Raw genomic sequence first — 15,453 nt, forward strand, 5'->3', positions numbered from 1 at the left:
CACTGCTCAGGGTCCCGGCTGCTCTATATGGAGCGGGCCCTGCGTTGAGTGCGGTTCCAGTTTTCGGGTACTCCACAAAAGCGCGGATTCAGTTGCGCCTGCGTTTTGTGCCTTCCCCGGCCGGAGCGGTTCAGGCAGCCAGAGCCTTGGGCTCCCTCTCCCAGGATGCGGTGCGCCTTTTCCCTCCGCAGGGAGCAGCTCAGGCAGCCAGATGCTTGGGCGCAATCTCCCCGGGTACGGCGCGCTTTTTCCCTCCGCAGCCCCAGCGCGCGCCGCCAGTCGGGTCTCAGGAAGTCTTTAGATAGGAACCGGGGGCCTGTTTGCAGTGTGGGAGGGGGTGGCTTCTCAGGGGCTGAGTTTGCCCTTTTCCCCTTCCCCCCTGCCTCCTACCTCCAGCGGGGATGGGCCAGCTCTTCTCTGGAGATTCTCAGTCCCTTTGTTTTGCGAACCGCAGGCAGTGTGTTCAGGCCGGTTAATTTTGTACCTTGCTATCCCACAGTTTAAAAAAGCTCCCTCCAATTGCTCTCAGGGTCTTCGGGCCCAGTCCTTACCCTAAGCAATGCCACCCGCTCCTCTCCGTTCCGCCCCTGCTTGTTGCTGGCGGGTACAAGCGTCTGGGGTACTTTTCTGCTGGGAGTTGCTTTTAGGCACGTAATCTGTGGGCCTTGTTTAATTTTTCCTCCCAGTTAGATTGCTGAAAACTTCCCCCAGACCCGCCAGTGCGAGGGTTTCCTGGTGATTGGAAACTTCCTCTGTTAAGACTCCCTTCCCGGGACGGGTCTCCGTCTGTAGCTCTTTTGACTCCCTTTTTATCTTTTATATTTTGTCCTACCTCCCTTCGAAGACAATGGGCTGCTTTTCTGGGCGCCTGATGTCCTCTGCTAGCGATCAGAAGTTGTTTTGTGAAAGTTGCTCAGCGTTCAAATGTTCTTTCGATGAATTTGTAGGGGAGAAAGTGGTCTCCCCGTCCTATTCCTCCGCCATCTTGGAGAAGACTCGAGGGCTCCTTAGATTGCAAGATCAAACCAATTGATCTTAAAGGAAATCAACCCTCAATATTCATTGGAAGGACAAATGCTGAAGCTGAAGCTCCAATACTTTTGGCCACCTGATGGGAAGAGTTGATTTATTGGAAAAGACCCTGACGCTGAAAGATTGAGGGCAGGAGGAGCAGGGGGTGACAGAGAATGAGATGGTTGGATGGCATCACTGACTCAGTGGAAATGAATTTAAGCAAGCTCCAAGAGACAGTGAAGAACAAGGAAACCTGGAGTGCTGCAGTCCATGGGGGTCACAAAGAGTTGGACACACCTTAGGGACTGAACAACAAAGGCTGGCACTAGAAGCTGTAGCGAGTCCAGTTTCTAGAATCAGTAGTGAAGACACTGCCCTAGGGGTATCTGCAACACACAATACACCGTCAAGGCTCAGGGAAGACTTTGGTGTGGTGTCCTCACCAGACCAGTTCTGCAGAATGAGTTTTGACCCTTCTGCATGACATGGCTCAACTCCAAGCCTGCTTCTCAGAGACTCTATGAGCTATTTTGTACCCCTTAATAGATGCATTTTCAGCTTTAATTAGCGGAAGTTTCCATCTATTGCTTGGCCTCCCCTGTGGCTCAGCAGGAAATCATCTGCCTGCAATGCAGGAGGCATGGGAGACGCAGATCAGATCCCTGGGTCAAGAAGATTTCCCTGGAGGAGGAAATGGCACCCCACTCCCATATTCTTGCCTGAAAAATCCCATGAACAGAGGAGCCTGGTGGGCTACAGTCCATGGGGTTGCAAAGAGTCAGACACGATTGAGTGACTAAGCATGCACACAATTTCAACTATCAACACTGGATGAATATGATATGTGGAAACTTGGTAAACAACAGGGGTGCTATAATGACTGGTTTTTTTCTTCTTTCCAGTTTTATGTTAAAATGCTATACGAGAAGAAAGAAAAAAAAAAAAAAGAATTTCCTTTTCTATTTGATTTTTCTTTAAAAAGCTTGTGTCCAGACTATAACCACAGGGAGGAGACCCTCAAAGAATGTCAAAAAGGTTAACCCATGGAACTTCAAAGCTTCAGTCTCAGGTCACTGTCCTGCCCTGACCTGAATGCACCAACATGAGCATAACTTTGACCTATAAAAGGATAACTCACACAGATAATCAGGAAAAGTACTTCAAGCTATCTGTCAGCAGTTGCCTCTCTGATATTTTTCAACACCTGCCTTCTGTCCCTAACAGAGTGAATTTCCTAGCTTAAGCACCAACAGCTAAGTGGAATTGGTTTTGGTTTGCTATTTGGTTTGCTTTTCTATCTGCCTTCATTATCTGAAAAAATCTTTAGTATTTCTCACTCTCAATCTCCTCAGTCTTTTTGTCCCATCTGCCTGAAACCCAGAAGATAGCTTCTTAGATTTGTAGAGACATGCCTTTCCTAAAATCACAAAAACACCCGTGAGTAGTTCTTACCAGCTGTTGTTCACTCAGTCATGTCTGACTCTTTGCAATCCCATGAACTGCAGCACACCAGGCTTCCCTGTCCTCTTAATATTTTTTCTACAGGCATATTTCATTTTACTGAGCCTCCCAGATATGCATTTTTTAAATAAATTTAAGTTTTGTGGCAACCTTGCATCAAGCAAATCTATTGGCACCATTTTTCCAACAGCAGTTGCTCATGTTGTGTCTCTGTGTCACATTTCACTAGTCTTTGCAATATTTCAAAATTTTCATTATTATTATGTTTCATCTGTGATCAGTGCTCTTTGATGTTACTACTGCAAAAAGACTGAGTCCCTGAAAACTCAGATGGTGGTTAACATCTTTTAAGCAATAAAATATTTTAATCAAGGGTGGGAAAGCCTTTCTTCTTGGTCTTCCCAAGTGATTCAGTGGTAAAGAATCCTCCTGCCAGTACAGGAGATGCAGGTTCAATCCTGGAGTTGGGAAGATCCCCTGGAGTAGAAAATGGAAACCCACTCCAGTATTCCTGCCTGAAAAATTCCATGGACAGAGGAGCCTGGTGGGCTATAGTCTATGGTGTCTCAAAGAGTTGGATACAATTGAGCACGTGGGCGTGCACACACACACACACACACACACACACACTTTTTTTAAGACATAATGCTATTGCACACTTAATAGACCACAGTATAAGGTAAACATAACTTTTATGTGTACTGGGAAACCAAAAAATTCATGTGTTGCTTATTTTTTATTTCAAGATTCACTTTACTGTGGTGGTCTGAAACTGAACATGCAATATCCCCAAGATACACCTGTATTCATTGTGAAAATTTGTGTATTTTCTCAATAGAGCAGGGATTTTTGCTTGTTCAGTAATATTTTCCTAGGGCCATAACAGTGAAAGAATGCAAAAATTAAAATTGTATGTTGCTAGGGTGTATGTGACTGTAAAGAGGTGGCATGTGGAAGCTTTGTGGTGATGGAGCAGTTCTGTATCTTGATTGTGGTGGTTACATGAATATACACCTGCAATAAAAACAGCATAGAATTATATATACATACACACAAATGAGTGAATACAGAACTGGTGAAGTTGGAATAAGCTCTGTGGATTGTACCAATGTCTGTTTCCTGGCTGTGATATTGTACTACAGTTACATAAGATGTTACCATTAGGGAGAACTAGGTGAAGAATACACAGAAACTCTCTGTAAATTTTTTTACAACTTCCTGTGAATCTACAATTATTTCCAAAACTTATTTTTAATAATTGATTAACTAGGTGCAATTTGCAAATATGTTTTTAAAAAGAGGAGAAGGAATAAAAATTTTAATGTTAAGAGTAGTTTTCTTTGGATTTCATAATGTGGGAAGATTTCTTTTTATCTTTCTACCTATCTGGTTAAACTCTTAATGGAAATATTTCACTTTGGGCTCTAATTTGGGGTTCATACTGTATTTTTCCTTTAGAAAGACTTTGAGTTTCCTGCCACAGAAGGAAGCCTTTAATAATCTTTGAAATTTAAAGATATCAACCCTCCCTCACCCCCAGCCCTAAGCTGAGCCCCAAACTGCACTAACCTGAGAGCCCATCCATGGAACATGATGAACCATGTGGATAATTAGGGAAACTGCTAATTATAGTCTCTTTAGACAGCCTTTTTCCAACAGCTTTCCTGCCTTCTGCCACTGCAGTCATCAAATTATCTTACTGGCATTTGAAGCTCATTGCAAGAACAGGTTTGATTTTGTGTTAGTATGCCTAAAGGAAATATTTTCTCCTTGCCCCACCCGCTGAAACAGAGTTCTGTGGGCAGGTAGGCGCATGGCGTTCCTAATGCCATTGGGAAGCCCATGCCCATGACTAAGTCTTACCATTCTTAGAAGGCAGCTCAATTTTGTAATTGTACTTATTTATGTATTTTAGTGCAAAACCACCTCTTCCTTCTCCTCTATGCTCCTCTACCTGAAAGCCCCTTGTGATAATTTTCAAAAGCCTGTTAAAACCCATCACCACAGGTTCAGTAGTTGTGGTGTGTAGGCTTAGTTACTCTGGCATGTGGGATCTTAGTTCCCCGACCAGGGATTGAACCTGCATTCCCTGCACTAGAAGGCAGATTCTTAACCAGTGGACCACCAGGAAAGTCCCTAAAGCAAAGTCCATTTTTTTTTTAAGCACCTGTATCTTGTACCAGGGAAGTCCCTAAAGGAAAGTCCATCTTTCTAAGCACCTGTATCTTGTACCTCTGGGAAAAATCACACTTAAGAATAAAGTTTGTTTCACAGAAAAAAAAAAAAAAAAACTCATCACCTCCAACTGTGCAGACTGTCTCTTATAGTACCTCAGTGAGAAAGCTATGTCAGACTTGATCCTTTAAAAGAAAAAAAACACATTTTAACAAGACTAAAATGTTTTCTAATAGTTCTGTAATTTCTTTTCACCCAGCTCTGAGTTTTTAAAGCATAAGGGCCTCATGAGCTACGTCTATAAATCTTGAATCAGAAGTGTCTCCACAGCAAAGTGCCAGCTCCTCAGGCCTCAGTGAAGCCAGGCAGGAATGAAAAAGGTTTCTATGGCAATAATTCTCCTTTTTAACTCTCTTTTCCTACTTCTTAAACCCCATACTTATTATCTGTCTCCTCATTGCCTCTCTGACAGTGATTCTCCTTCTAAGCACATTCTGAGCAGGAACAGAAGCATAGACTGAAACGTTTACCTCTGAGAGTTTCAGGAAAACAGCAAGTTTAACAAGAATGAGAGGACAGATGGACAGCTCTTTGGGTTGAGGGCAGGAAGGAAGGCAGACAAAGCATTGCTATGGTTGGAATCTCAGATCTTTGTGAACGCGTGGGACGCAGGAATGTGTGTCCATGGCTTAAAGACTGAGCCCAAAGCAGGCAAAAGTTTTCTTGATTATCTGTTTCTGTTTTACTCCCTTTGTGTTACTCTTGTGCCTTATTTCTCATCTCAGAATTTCCCAGTCCTGAAATCATCCCTTTTTTCTCCACAGCATGAAAACTGAGGTCAAGAAAAGAAAACAGACAGCATCACATAGGTATTAAGGATAGAGCACAGGCGGGAGTTCCCAAGGTCGCTACCTTCTATCTGGTCTTTCTACTTCACAACCTCTGGATCTGAGTACTCTCACCCCCCGGTTATACCTGTTGGAGGGACTGGAGATGGTGGTCACCACCCAGCACTCATACCCGTGGCATCCAGACCCAGGCTCAGCCTCCACTCAGGATGGCAGATGTGGACACAGCTTTCCCCCCTTGTCTACTATGGCCATCCCACTTTCTTCCTGCTCTCCCATCAACTTCTTCATCTCCTTTGAGAATTAAAATTGCATTTTATATATGATTTCCTAGCAACCTATTTTAGACAAATAGTTCTAATACATAAATTCTATTTTGTTTTTATAAAGACTAAAAGGATTTTTCTAATTATTCTTCCCTATAATGGGTTGTGTAAACTTGAAGGAATATACTTTCTGTTCATTAATGTGTATGTTCAAAGTGAGATTTTGGAAACCAATGTACAATGTTCCTACATATAAGTTAGAGAGAAGTGATACCGTATACCAAGAAAAAAAGGAGAGAAAAGTGTTCTAAATAATCAAATAAAGAAAGCTAACAGGACCTCAAAACTGTGTAAATACAATTACAGCTAGGTCAGCAACCTTAGATATGTCATTGCCACCATATAAGGTGCAGTGCACTAAACTAAAATAGCATTGGAGGATGGTATTGCAAGAGAACCAAGTGGATTTTTGCTAAAGAAACAACTTCTCAACTGCTTAGCAGACATCACCTTAATCAAGTAATGAACATAAACATCATTAGTAAAAGGAAAAACTGAAATCATGGAACATCCAATAGAATGAAGAATTTTATTTATCTTCAATTTGCTTTTCTCTGCTATTTCTTTGTGATAGTTTCAGGTGATGCATTTGCCTGAAACTATCACAAAGAAATAGCAGAGAAAAGCAAATTGAAGATATATAAAATTCTTGATAAAGTCTTCAAAACTTTCAAGGTCATAATGTGAGAGACTGAAGAATTCTTCTAGACTGAAGAAGACTAAAGAGATAGTGACAATTAAAAGCAATGCCTGCTACCATTTTATATATTCCTTTATATTTTTAATAAAATGATAGCTTTTTTTTCACAATTTAAAGGATCCAATATCAAAAGAAACTACCATCTTCTAAGCAGAGGAGTGTAAATTTACACATCTGAAACACAGGCCTTAATCACCTTGACATCTTTGTTGAGTTTTTCACATATATAGTAACATGAGAAGGTGAATTTTAAATTTAATTTAGAGTCTAATTTAGTTACATTTTTCTTCAGAGATATTGCCCTGAAATTTAACTTTCAGTAAAAATTGTAATTGAAATGAAGTTTTTGTTTATATAGAATAACATTTAAGTGACGGTGTGGAGAATAAATTGATCATAAATGAAGCAAGTGTTCATAACAAGAAAAACTCAGAAATTCCCATATTTTCTTGTAAAGCAACAACCAAGTGCTTTATAGGACCTAATACAGGTAGATTTACACAGAGAGACAGGGATACATTTCATTTTGTCATCAAGATGCATGCAAAACCATTTCTAGCCACATATTGCAGGTAATCTCACTTTAAAAAATTAAGTACTGCCAAATCCTTCAGAGGAGATAATGGAATCCCCAAGGGTCAGGAAGGCTGGCTGATCAATAGTGAATTGGGCAGGACTCTCAGTCTAATGCCCAACCTCTATTTGGGCTTCCCTGGTGCTCAGACAATAAAGAATCTGCCTGCAATGCAGGAGACTCAGGTTCAATCCCTGAGTTGGGAAGATTCCCTGCAGAAGAGAATGGCTCTTGAGAGTCCCTTGGACTGCAAGGAGATCAAACCAGTAAATCCTAAAGGAAATTAACCCTGAATATTCATTGAAAGGACTGATGCTGAAGCTTAAGCTCCAACACTCCGGCTAACTGAGGCAAAGAGCTGACTCAGTGGAAAAGAGCCTGATGCTGGGAAAGATTGAAGGCAGGAGGAGAAGGGGGCAACAGAGGATGAGGTGGTTGGATGGTATCACCGACTCAAGAGACATGAGTTTGAGCTAACTCCAGGAGACAGTGAAGGACAGGTACACCTGGTGTGCTACAGTCCAGGGGCTCGTAAAGAGTTGGAGAAAACTTAGCAACTGAACAACAACAAATTTTATTTAGCAAAATCATCCAATGGACTATTAAGACCCTTTGTTTAACTTCCTGTGAATTCTGCCCAGGAGAGTAAAGTCTATGATCTCATGCCCATCCAGCCTTCATGAATAATAAAAGTTGAGATGTCCTCTCTACCTGCATCCTCTCCTGGCCCAAGTGGTGTGTCTTGCTCTCTCAGTCCTCTCTGCCTTTAGAAGCAAAGAGCCACCATCAGTTCAAGCTGTCAGTCTGTCAGCTTCAGACAGACTGCCATCAAACTCTGAAAGTTCACCTTGGGTCCAAGATGCAGCCTCAGCCACTCTATCCTGAGTCTCATATTTCTCCCTGGCTTTGGCTTCCTCCTCTTTCACTTCAATTATACATCAGCAAAAAGAACCCCAAATGGCTTCCAGGCTGGTTATGCCAGCAAGTCATTCAGTTGTGTTTGACTCTAAATGCCTCCTGTCTGTGCCTTGGCTGAATCAGGCTACATTTTTAGGGCCTTTATGATTGCCTTACAGAAGATTCGGTATAATTTCATTTCATAATTAGAATTTTTTGCCCATTCACTGATAGTCAGAAATCTGCATATACAATTTCTCAGTCCTTCTGATTTTAGAGATCTGTATTCTGACTCACATACCATCTCATTTCTTTGGCATTTCTTATCTCAGAACACTTCGGTGAAGAGTGGGAATACTGAAATTTTGTTGGATTGTGACTTTGTTTCTGGGAATTTAAAGGAGTATTCATAGAATCGTACATCTCAGTACTGAGGGGACTTCAGAGACCATGGTCCTGCCCCTGACTTCAGGTAAGATCTCATTATCCCCACTAGAAGCCAAGAAAGCTACCTACCTACCTAGAGTCTCAGAATAAAGTTTCGGGGTAGGGGGGATCAAGGTCAGAAGGAAGTTAGAATTAATCCAATAAAATTAGGACATTTGGTCACTTCCATTGCATGCGAGTATCCATGGTTCTTGTCAAACCCTCAACTCCCTGAAAACCAAGGGCATTTCTGTACAGGTTAATGCCATTTTCTGATTTTTCTACTGGTTTTCTTTCTAGTCCTGAGATTAGGACAATGACAGTGAGGGAGGGGATGTATCCTAAACTGGAAAGGTGACAACAGAAGAGGGAGCCAAAAAAACCCTCGCCAGGAAGGAAAAGACAAGGAAAGGATTGAGTGTGTTCCCTGGTGGTGCTAGTGGTCGAGAATCCACCTCCCAATGCAGGAGACACAGGCGACATGGTGGGTTCAATCCCTAGGGAGGGACGATCCCCTGGAGGAGGAAATGGCACCCCACTCCAGTATTCTTGCCTGAAAAATTCCATGGACAGAGGAGCCTAGAGGGCTATAGTCCATGGGGTGGCAGAATCTGACAGGACTGAGTGACACACACACACACACACACACACGGCTGAGTAAACTTTGATGCCTCTCTGGACAAATCCCTGCTTTAGGCAGAAGACCAGGCCCATGGGGAGACTGCAGAGAACCCATCCCAAAGGGGCAAGCTGGAGGGCAAGGGAACGAGGAAGAGTGACCTTCATTTTCAACCCAGCTGGAGGGCTGGGAGACACAAAGCCAAGATCTCACGGCAGAACAGAGCAGAAGCAGCAACAGGACACATCAGACACAGAAAATATTAATACCAGTGTGTGGCTGCGATCTCCATTCACTTCATTCTCCTACCAGGATCCTGGCAGCAGAGCAAACAAGAGGCAGATCTGCTCCCGGAGACCTGCCCTCGCCACCCTCTCCTCTGAGAAAACTGAGGTCCGAATCCAAAGCCCCGTAAGACGACTTTGCTTCCACAGAGCATCTCTGGGGAGACAGAGGCGCCGGCTGCAGCCCTCCCCACAGCTCACTACACAGCCTCACAAACACCCCCTTGAAGTATCTGGGCCATTTTTAACCAGAGTTCTGCCCCACAAGGGTCACTGGTACAGCCCATTAACAATTTTCAGGCAGAAAAATAGAATTTGGGTAATAAGATAAAGCCTAACCTTTTTTTCCTTTTGTGCTTAGTCCAGTTTCACATGCTCACAGGGGGCCACATGTAAAGGTCTTATACTCGGTTCTTCAGACCAGAGTTGCTCGTGTGGAATGGCTGCCGCCATCAGCTCAGCTCTGGCAGCGTGCAGAAGCACTTCACGCGGCACGGCAATCCAAGATGGCAGCTGGGGACCGTGTGCAAAGAGGCCGCTCCCAACACTGCAGTCCAAGATGGCGCCAGGGGCCGTGGGCCGGGACTGCCTGCGCTGGCACCGCCATCTGGAGCCTTGTGCAGCGGGTGTTGGGTTGGCCAAAAAGTTCATTCAGTTAAGGAATACTTGTTCAATAATGGTCTTGGTTAAAATGAAAAATGTGTCTTTTATTTTTACTTAAAACCCAGCGAAATTTTTGGCTAACCTAATATGTGAAGTGCAAATCTGATTTTAAGCTAGTAAATCTTCATAACTGCCCCATAACCTGGTTTATACTAGAAAATATGCCTTTCTCTCATTTTAGGCTCTATGTGTGTTGGACTCGGAAGAAAGGAAAGGAAAGCCCTTTAGGCCACACATGTTTCTATATGTACCAAAAGGGGTCTCTGGTAATATGTGGAAAGCTTATATAAGGTTTAGGAAATAAGATAGTCCACTGGAAATCCAGAAGAATACATTTACACTGGGCTGTTGAGAGTATATTTCTAGAGGATAAATTGGCACTATGTATCAAAAATCTTCTAAATGCTATGTCTTTTGGCTCCTTACTTCTACTTCAAGGAATCCATCCTATAATCAGAAACGCAGATCAAGATGTAAGTAAAACAGATGCTTTTAACAAGATTATTTTGACTAGCAAATTTCTGGAGTAACCTAATTTCAAAATGGAAAATAACTAAGTATAATTTCAGTGAGCGGAACTGTTATACAGTTATCAAAAATATAGTTAAAGAACGTTTAATGTCATGGGGAAATGTCATGGGGAAACCGTGGTGAAAAGAATACAACATAGAACTGCATACAACACACATAATAATTTGTTTCATAAGTATCTGAACATATATAAATCCAAGAAAGATACCTATACAGATATAGATAAATTAAAAGTGATTAGAATGTTAACAACAGTTATCGTTAGTACTGGGAATATATTTAGGTGATTTAAATACTTTTGTTCTCTGATCTTTTATATTTTCCCAATTTTCTGTAATGAACAGGATAGTTTTATAATCATGAAATATATGTTAATATAATAAACCAAAATATTGACAAAGTTTTATTCATGTCCAGATTCTAGAAAGTTAACACAGCTCTCGTACTAAACCTGGCAAACTTAAAACAAGAAAAGCAATCCATAGACCAGTTTGTCCTCAATTATTATTCCACAGAACTCTGTCCCACACATTTTAATAGGTATACCAGAAATAAAAGTTTCATTTTAAATAAATATAAACAGCTTAACAAATGTATAACAGCTTATTGAAAATAGAATTTACTATAACAAAGGACATATATTCCACAAACGTAAGAAGTTAAAATCTGGAAATCTACTGGATCAATTAGAAAAAACAGAAGAAATTGAATAACATGCCTCACTCATTCCGGATTTTACATATTTTAGTATTTGTTGTTTCTGTTCAGTCACTAAGTCGTATCTGACTCTGCAACCCCATGAGCTGCAGCATGCTAGGCTCGTCTGTCCTTCACTATCTCCTGGAGTTTGCTCAAACTCATGTCCGTTGAATCAGTGACGGTATCTAACCATCTCATCCCCTTGCCGCCCCCTCTCCTTTGCTTCAGTCTTTCCCAGCATCAGGGTCTTTTCCCAAGAGTCGGCTCTTCGCATCTGGTGGCTGAAGTACTGGAGCTTTAGCTTTAGCATTAGTCCTTGCCGAGGGTTACTTGCCTGAAATCTAGGCCTTGAATCTGAGGGAATCGGTACCTGGCAGAAACCTAGCTACAAGAGACTGAGTGGATCTGGAGGTTCCCACACTCCCAGCCTCTGGTAGTACCATCATCAGTAACTTCCATAAGCCAGGAAATGTCCGAGAATGGCTCCCCAGGAGTGTCCCAGCCTGAACTTTGACCAAAAGAGTGTCAACTTTTTTTTTTTGATTCTGCTTTAAAATGGGTCACTTTTCTTCCCTTAGAAGGATGCTAGGTCATTTTTTCTTTCTCCAAACCACTTTACTTGAATTTCCAAATGGGATTTAGAGAGAGAGAGAGACAGCAAGAGAAAAGAGACTGCAGACTATATATTTGAGTGACTAGGAGAAAAATGACTCATAAGACTTTTAAAGTTAAAGTAAAAAGTATGATCACTTGAGAATTTTATAAAAGAAAACAGATGTTTTCCAGAAGTGTGCTGGTTCACATAAATGCTCACTTCTGTTAGATGGTAACTAGAGGAATTTCCAAGTAAAAATAGCAGAAGTAGGCCAGGTCCCAAAATTCCCTTCCATCAATATCTAATGAAATTAACTTAAGAAAAAGTGTAAGAGCACAAAAGAAATATTTCTTAACATACAGCAAAGAAGAAAAGGAGCACAACCTCATTTCATAAACTTCTGAAAGTGAACATAATTTAATAATAAATGCATGGCCCTTGCTGTATACCAGGCTCTCTTCAAGTCACATCTTACATAAAAATTGGTATTTGAAGCCAGGTTCTAGATCCTGCCTCTACAAAAAGTTATATTCTGATTCATTCTGGAATGATGCTTAAACACTGCTTTCACTCACATTTCCAACAACCCCATCACTGAGAAATTGTACTAAGGAAAGAAGGTGAGTGTACCAAATGCTAAGTATTCCCACTGATATTATCTAGTTCTGAGTCTGTGGGATGACATGAGAGTAGCCTGGGAAAAAGTCAGAGTACACTCTGAGCGGTGGAAACTTCTCTCTACCTCCACCATGGTCTTGGCAAAGAACAAGGAAACTTGTAGCACTCTAGGCCTTCCAGGGTTCAAGCGTGTCATGCTCTGAGGAGAGGACACGCTGAACCCAGGGGAGGAAACCCTGGGCCAGAACACTTAGTGATATTCAGATGTTCTTGTTGTGGTGAAACATTTACCTGAGCAGTTCTTCAGCTTCTTTGTTGAATTCAGTTTAGCTTAAAAGTAACACCATTAGGGAATGAATGTTTGTGTCCCCCAGAATTCATATGTTGAAATCTTAAACCCTAATGTGTAGGTATTAGGAGGTGGGGCCTTTGGGAGGTCATTAGGTCATGAGGGTGGAGCCCTCAAGAATGGGATTATTGCCCTAGGAAGGGGATGAAGAAATCTGAGCTTTCCCTGCCATGTGAGGACGTCAAGAAGACACTGTCTATGAACCAGGATGAGGGTTATCACCAGACACCAAACCTACTGGCACCTTGATCTCAGATTGCCCAGCCTCCGGAACTATGAGACATTGTCATTCTGTTGGCAAATAGCGTCCGACTCTTTGCAACCTGGTGGGCTGCAGCACTTCAGGCTTCCCTGTCCTTCACTGTCTCCCAGAGTTTGCTCAGATTCATGTCCATTGCGTTGGTGATGCTATCTAACCACCTCGTCCTCTGCTACCCTCTTCTCCTTTTGCCTTCGGTCTTTCCCAGAAATAAACATCTTGCTTGATTCACCCAGTCGATCTTTGTTATAGCAGCCCAATCTAAGACCAATACCTTTTACATTAAAAATACAGTGTACAATGTGATCCTCTTTATTATTTTTCCTTTATACCCATCTCTTTATGCAATGCATTGCTTTCATAAAAATAAGGAAGTCATTTTCCTAAAAAAGAGATGGTACTTAATATTTCTTTTTTAAAAAATAATTCTCCAGTTTAATCAGTCATCTTCCAGTTTTCTCCCATCCTCCCACTGTTCCTAATTTAATTACATTTATTTCTCAGTGAAGTTCTTTCTTAAGACTGAGAAAACCTGATTTCAAACCACAAAATATCCCGAGCATAAACTTTAACTTTTCTCTTCACTGGTGTTTGTAATAATTCCATTTTAAACATCTATTTCAGTCCCTATGAAAGTTCATAGGGAAGGTCATATGAGCAGATAAGGAAGAAAATGGGGAGAGAAGGAAGCAACCATAAAGACTCTGCAGGAGTAGACTTATTTATGAGTTTTATCCCCGACTAGAGTGAAGAGTTACAATCAGTGTACTGAAATCTCCCCTTCTGCTATACAACACAGATCTCTAAGGGTGGTGAAAGGGAAGGCAGCACAAGGAAACACCGGGAGTAAGACCTGTCTTGAGTTCACTCTTACTTATATAAAGAGAAGCCCCTGTGAGGGGCTTGCATTCAGGAGTCCAGCAGCAGAGCTATGTGGAGGCTGGAAGCAGTTGAGGAGGGTACATAGTACTGGACAGCAAGTTCCAGATGAGTAACTCAGGGGAGGGGGGGTCTCCAGAGAAACAGACCAACAGGATAGACAGATGAATGGATGGATAGATGGATAGATAGACACATAGATACAGAGATGAAGATTTATTTAACGTTAGGAATTGCTCTCATAATTACGGAGGCTGGCAAGCCTAAAAGTCTGCCGGGTGAGTCTGGACGCTGGAGGCCAGGAGAGTTAATGGTTAATTCCAGTTTGAAAGTCAACAGGCACAACACTCAGGAAGAGCCCACGTTTCAACTGGAGTTTACAGGCAGGACAAAAAGCCACACATCCCAGTTTGAAGGCAGGAAGAATTCCCCTGACTCAGGGCAAGGTCAACCTTTGTGTTTACATTAACAACCTCTGCTCCCTTCCCCTTTGCCTCTTTTACTGAAAACAGGCAAGACTTTGGCACTTCCCTGCCAAAGTCTGCTCTGGCATTGAAAGGCAGACAAGGGGGGATGACTTCTCAGAGGTTTCCAGAAGTGAGCAACCTGTCACCCAGACCCAAAGAGGTAGTTTCTGACTACAGAGTCCTTTGAGGGTAAAAGGAAAAGCAAATGTCTGGGCAGGTATGTGCAGCTGAGAGGCGGGGCTGCTGGGGGCCCTGGTGGATGCAGATGGGTGTTGAGAGACTGCAGACTTGGCCTTGAGTTTTCTCTCTCCTTCTCTCTGCCAAGACAGCTGCATTTCTCTCTTGCCATATCCCTCCTCCTCTCAAAAATGGGCAGCACAGAGGCAACATGTCTGCTCACCTGTACTCTTCCCAGACACACCTACAGAGTCCATCACTTTCAGCTGGGGTTGTTTTTGCTGTGCGATTGGTCACAGAGTTTCAGAGCTAAAATATATCATGCAATTTCCACCTTTATTTAAAAAAAAAAAAAAAAGGAATACTGAGACACAGGCAGCAGAAAGGGTGAGTACGGGTGGGGACAACGTAGTATGACCACAGGGTTTCAGTACAAAATCCCTGAGGCCAAGATCACTGGCCCTCCAGGCTTTAGGATGTGTGCGTGCATGCATGCGTGCGTGTGTGCGTGTGTGTGTGTGTGTGTGTGTGTGTGTGTGTGTGTGTGTTTTGGGGGGCTAGCAGGAAACAAGGCCAGGGCAGCCTGTGAACCTCCTCTAGCCTGCACTGGCCCTTCAGGCTTTAGGATGTGTGTGTGTGTGTGTGTGTGTGTGTGTGTGTTTGGGGGGCTGGCAGGAAACAAGGCCAGGGTAGCCTGTGAACATCCTCTAGCCTGCACTGGCCCTCCAGGTTTTAGGATGTGTGTGTTTGGGGGTGGGGGCGTGCTGGCAGGAAACTAGGAGGTGTGTGTGTGTGTGTGTGTGTTTGGGGGGCTGGCAGGAAACAAGGCCAGGGCAGCCTGGGAACCTCCTCCAGCCTGCAAACACAAGCAGACTACACAGATTTCAGCCAG

At 42.7% G+C, this 15,453-nt stretch overlaps 1 long non-coding RNA gene across 1 annotated transcript; it reads right to left on the reverse strand.

Annotated features, from left to right (window-relative positions):
• Positions 1-3,200: 3,200 nt before the first annotated feature.
• Positions 3,201-9,824, reverse strand: LOC110123250 (uncharacterized). The gene is made up of 3 exons (XR_002309479.2): positions 9,664-9,824; positions 4,775-4,835; positions 3,201-3,489 (listed from the first exon to the last, which is right to left on the reverse strand). It is a non-coding gene; the product is annotated as an uncharacterized lncRNA (long non-coding RNA).
• Between the last annotated feature and the right edge of the window lie 5,629 nt (positions 9,825-15,453).

Source organism: Odocoileus virginianus, chromosome 1 (assembly GCF_023699985.2).
Source record: "Odocoileus virginianus isolate 20LAN1187 ecotype Illinois chromosome 1, Ovbor_1.2, whole genome shotgun sequence".
Lineage (NCBI taxonomy): Eukaryota > Metazoa > Chordata > Mammalia > Artiodactyla > Cervidae > Odocoileus > Odocoileus virginianus.